Genomic DNA, 6418 nt, shown 5'->3' with positions numbered 1-6418 from the left:
AGACAGTCTCACTGAAACATTCGTGATATTTGTTGAGAAAGTCCATCAATGTTGTTTCATTACTCGGGACTCTTCGCAGTACACCATCATCAGGAAGAAATCCACGACGAAAGTCCACTTGGCCGCTGACAAGTCACCAAGTATTAAGAAAGAAATCGTTGGAGCCTCCTCAAGTCATCTGAAATCCACTGTGCCACCGAAGGGTAGTACTTAGGAAACTCCCATCAGTCTATATGAATACCCTATTACTACCAATTAAGAATGAATACGAAAACCTCTTTTTTGTCTCTTTTCCCCTGCGGAGGTCTGACTGCAGTAGACTTCACAGTCTTGGAAATAAACATCCTAGCCTTTGTTTGTTTAGTAACGACTATGTCCTCTATTCTATTTTTTGAGTCTACTGTAACAAGGGTTCCTATACAGTTCCTGGACATTCACCACAGTAACTACTATAGTTTACAAAGCCCAATTTTGGCAAAGTATCAATATAAAAGGAGAAATCTAGAAGCTAGAATAGACAATTTTGTTGGTCCTTGTGACGAGCTCTCTCTCCCACACAACCCAACCAATGTAATTACTCACTTCTTTCAGTAATATATTCTATCTTATTCGCAAAAACAAAAAAAAACACAGTTCAAAGGCATGTAGCCACCACATCTCTTCTCATAGATAAAGCTACCATCGCCCGAGCTAGTTTATTTCCATTTTGTATGTAGGGATATTTCAGTTCTTTGATATTAATGAAATGAAGTTTTATTTATGTTGCATCTTTGTGTTTATGTCTATATCTATATTCTATTATGTTCCTACATAAGTCCAAATCAATATGTCTGTGAATACTTATCTATAATATCATGGAATGATCACAAAGAGTAGATATTTAGAACATATAGACTTGACTCCTATGAAAATATGGCTGCTTTAGGTTCACATTAGACTCTAACTTCCGATGCACAGGCTTCTAAGAATTTAGACTCCTAAGAATTTCCAAAAGATGAGGAAGAACTCATCCTTCCCTTTCTTTTATAGCTGAGTTAGGCCCAACTATAGGAATCTAGTTACTCTTTCCCTACAATGTACAAAGTGGATGCTTTTCATATCAAATCCCATGATAAATATTTTGCAGTACAAAATATCCTGACACTATGGATGTTTTTTCATAAAGCCCGTGAGAACGAATTTTCACATAGATATTATTATTTACATAATGGAGGTTTTGGACCCAAAAAACCCACGGAAAAGTTGTATGACATCATCTATCAACCATATCAACGACTAGTCATCAAGCATTGTAAGTCCTAAAAATTGGTGATGGTAGGGTCCATTGTCCCATGCCTTGGTATATATTCTTGATACAATCATTGGGCGACCAAGGATGGCTTGGTGCATGACTTTCACCCGGACAAGCCATCGATCACGAAATCCGATGTACTCATCCAAAATATGCTCATATATGCAGATTTATGTGTCTTTGTATTCTTTGAATATATTACTAATGTAATTACTTTGTAGATACACTAGATGTATGGCACTTCGGTTTATTCCGAAATGACTCCACCAATGTTTTAACCAGTCATGTTTATGTCCCATTTGATTGGCATGCATAGCTCCAAAATTTAGCATGATATCATATTCTTATATTCATCACTTCGACAAAGAAAGTCCCGCCATAACTTAGTGTACCCTTCGAAATTGTAGACAGATCCAGGGAAAAAAAATTCTAGATTTCTTTAAGGCCATTGTCTTGGCCAATCAAGATCTCTTGGCCTATTTAAGGAAAAATATTTGTGATAATTATTTTCCTTAATACTCTCGTCTTCATATTTCACTAATATCTAAAAAATGATTGGTGAGAGAATATTATGCTAAGTTATCAAGGTGGCATGCATTCTAGTGGGCCATAAGGGGTATTCATCTTCCTCGTTGCATATAAAACCTCCATTTAGGGACCAAGTGTTGAATATCATTATGAGGCTGTAGATTTGTGTCTAAAACTTGAGTATGGCGTAGTTTCCATGATGGATCCCATTCACTACAATATTGATCCCAAGATTTTGTTTCAGGAATTTATCTACATATCTCATCATTATATTTCCATTATGTAACTATCACCATACAATGGATTGGATCCTGCAGATTTTCTCCACTCAAGAAATCTGGGATACAATTTTCACTACCCTTTATAAGCTACACGTCAAAATAAAATTTAGCAAATAAATCTTGCTACCGAGCAAACTTTACCTCTCCTGATTTTTTGATTTCTTTGCTAAGAACATTCTTCATAACATATGCATCTATCCTTAGTATAAATATTTTGTTTATTAAGTGAATTTCATATTTATCAACTACATTCAAAGCAACTTTGACTTCCTTTTCAATAGTAGAATAATTTTTCTCAACATCAGGCCAGGTACCAAAAGCAAATTGAATGATTTGTTCTATATCACCTTTATTTTGCTTAAATACACCACCCCATCCAAGTTCACTAGCATCAAACACTACTATTTCAGGCATGGATTCATCTACTACATGGGGGATGATATCTGACCTTTTCTTTAATATTTTTGACTGCTTGTGTGTACTCATCTGTCCATGGAAGAGGTCCTTTCTTTAATTGGTCATTTAAAATTTTGCGGTCTTGAGGAAAATACTTATAGAAATTACAAACATAGTTAAGGCAACCAAGAAACATGTGCAATTGTGTATTATTTGTAAATTGGTCTTGGAATGTATCAGAAAATGTAACAACATGTTTTTTCAGAGTGATTCGTCCATTAGAGATGGCATGTACCAAGAATTTAATATTTATCAACTAGAAAAAACATTCTTACATGCTTAAGGTGGTCATTAATTAATCTGGGAAAAATTAACACGTCTTCAAAATAGACTAATAACCATTCAAAGTAAGGCTTGAATACCTAATCCATTATTCTCTGAAATTTGAAGGGATCATTCTTAAACCAAATGGCATGGAATTCCATTTGTAATGTCTTGCAGGCACACTAAAGGTAGTCTTGACTCTGTCTTCTTCCTTTAATTGAGACTTGTCAAAAGCCCAACTTCATATCAAATTTGGAGAAGATTCTAGTACCTGCTATTCTGGAAATTAAACATGCCTTGTGTGAAATAGGTTAGGTGTCATCGACCAATAAAACATTGAGGGGTATCTAATTTATGACCAAGCGAGGTACCCCTCAGATTTTTTCTCAATTTTTATTAACATAGAAGCCATAACAATTCCAAGGATTATACGACTTCCAAATTAGCTTTCTATCGAGAAGGCTTTGGATTTATTTTTGAAATAGCCTTTGATATTCTTCATTCATAGGAACTCAACAAATTTTTGTTGGGAAAAATACTGAGAAGGGGGGGGGGTGAATCAGTATTTACAAATCAATAACTTTTTACATTTCATATTCATATTTCTATACGCGACTTTACTGAAAGGAACCTGAGTGTGTATGCAACTATTCTTAAGACAACGAGTGTAAATCTATTGAAATTATGATTCAGTTAATTCATCATATGTTGGTCTTCAGCCAGTGCATCAATACTTTATTAAAAAATAGATAAATAGTAACCGTGTGTTGTAAGAAAAAAATAAACCATCATAAATAAGCAACACACATTAACACCAGGATTTAAGGTGGAAACCCAATGCGAGAAAAAAACCACCTGTTGTTGTCGTTGTTGTCTTCTTTTTAATATAAAGAAAAATATTTTTACAATCTTGTACTGGTACAGACTCATCCCAATACACAAGCACCCACCTACAGAGGGCTACAACCTTTGTTCTTTCTCCAGCTGCTACTAGAAGGGAGATCCAACCTCCTGGTTCTTGTATTGGGGTAAACTTGTACTAGTACACAGACACCAACCTACAGAAGGCTACAACCTTCACTTGTTCTCTAGTTGCTAATAGAAGGGAGCTCCAACCCCCTGATCTGATCACCAACTACTACTAGCAGGAAGCTTCAACTTCCTCACTGAAAGCTCCAACCTTCAGCAACTTCTATGGACCACATTTCATGAATTTTCACACTGGATCCACTTGCTTCGACATATCATAACTTGTAGGCCACGTTTCATCAAAATTTCAAACTGGACCCATTATCAACATTTAAGTTCAATATCACTAACAAACCTTTAACTCATCATTATAACACAGTCATCAATCTCCGACACAACTGAATCAGCAAATCACTGAAACCCAATCATCAATCTCTGACTCAAGTGAATCAAACAAACCCTGAAAACCAACTAACACTTAATCAAAACTCAACTAATCAACTGGAATAGTCATATCACTGTAACCAGTACACAGAACTGAACCTAGAATATTACATCAACACATAGAATCAACTGCAATCCTGATCATTCAAATTCCAAAATGTATACTACTTCACTTAAGGAAATGCACGTACATACACGCTTTTCTGTAGAGAAACCCGCGTAGAGATCTTAAAATACTGAAAACTGAAAACCTGACTAATGCAATTCTGAAAAGAACACTGAACCATACTCAGATCTACTACAACATTGTGAACCAATCACAGAACTATCTCTGATCTACAATCAACAAGTAATCTTAACATTCTTCAATCAATCGATAACTGAATTCAACTTCATCATTCAATCAATTCTACTTCATACATTATCACTCAACCCAGCTCAACATGAGGACATCATTGACATATAACAGATAAGTAGCAATGTTGATTAGGGTGATCAGTCATTTATGAACATAAACTTTTTATATGCTACTTTGAAGAGGCGAACCTGCGTGTATACATGCTTTTCCCGAGACCAACCAGTGTATAGATCTACAAATTATGACCTAAAATTCCATAGCTTTTTATAACTTCCCAAAGACCCAGATCATAATATTCAGAGATAAAAACATGCATCAATACATAGATCTAATCAATCCATGAGCAGATCATGCAATCAAAACTCATTTCAGGTCTCATGATCCTGATCCATCATTGTATTCATTGGTGCATTATTATTTCAGATCTATTGGATCTCGTCCATCATTAAACTCTCAGGTGCATACTTAGTTTAGATCAAGTAAACCATCAAAAACCATTGATTGCTATACTTGAGGTGTATTGGTGATCTTAATTTTTCTGATTAAGGGCATCCAACTTCCACTAATCTCAATACCATTGTCTCTGTTGAGATTCTGTTGATGTTTGATAATTTCAAGAGCTTCTCTAATCTTTCGCCTATGATGTTGTTCTTCCCTTGTGACAATTGAGGCACTTTCCAAGCAGACATGGTGCTTAGTTTTAGAGGAGTGTTCTGCCAAGGCCGAAGTACGAGATCTTTCATTCCTAATATCAGCTCCATGTTCCTTGAGTCTTGTCTACAAGGAGTGACCTGTTTCACCAATGTTTCCAAGCAGACATGGTGCTTAGTTTTAGAGGAGTGTTTTTCCAAGGCCGAAGTACGAGATCTTTCATTCCTAATATCAGCTCCATGTTCCTTGAGTCTTGTCTGCAAGGAGCGACCTGTTTAACCAATGTTTCCACGCAGACATGGTGCTTAGTTTTAGAGGAGTGTTCTGCCAAGGCCGAAGCACGAGATATTTCATTCCTAATATCAGCTCCATGTTCCGTGAGTCTTGTTTGCAAGGAGCGACATGTTTCACCAATGTTTTCAAGCAGACATGGTGCTTAGTTTTAGAGGAGTGTTCTGCCAAGGCCAAAGTACGAGATCTTTCATTCCTAATATTAGCTCCGTGTTCCTTGAGTCTTGTCTGCAAGGAGCGACTTGTTTCACCAATGTTTCCAAGCAGACATGGTGCTTAGTTTTAGAGGAGTGTTCTGCCAAGGCCGAAGTACAAGATCTTTCATTCCTAATATCAGCTCCATGTTCCTTGAGTCTTGTCTGCAAGGAGCGACCTATTTCACCAATGTTTCCAAGTAGAGATGGTGCTTAGTTTTAGAGGAGTGTTCTACCAAGGCCGAAGTACGAGATCTTTCATTCCTAATATCAGCTCCATGTTCCTTGAGTCTTGTCTGCAAGGAGCGACCTCTTTCACCAATGTTTCCAAGCATACATGGTGCTTAATTTTAGAGGAGTGTTATGACAAGGCCAAAGTAGGAGATCTTTCATTTCTAATATCAGCTCCATGTTCCTTGAGTCTTGTTTACAAGGAGCGACCTGTTTCACCAATGTTTCCAAGGAGACATGGTGCTTAGTTTTAGAGGAGTGTTTTGCCAAGGCTAAAGTACGAGATTTTCATTCATAATATCAGCTCCATGTTCCTTGAATCTTGTCTGCAAGGAGTGACCTGTTTCACCAATGTTTCCAAGCAGACATGGTGCTTAGTTTTAGAGGAGTGTTCTGCCAAGGCCGAAGTACGAGATCTTTCATTCCTAATATCAGCTCCATGTTCCTTGAGTTTTGTCTG

Source organism: Pinus tabuliformis, chromosome 9, assembly GCF_031772625.1.
Source record: "Pinus tabuliformis cultivar Carrire ecotype Pingquan chromosome 9, CPIR1, whole genome shotgun sequence".
Classification (NCBI taxonomy): domain Eukaryota; kingdom Viridiplantae; phylum Streptophyta; class Pinopsida; order Pinales; family Pinaceae; genus Pinus; species Pinus tabuliformis.
This window is presented reverse-complemented; position numbering follows the sequence as displayed.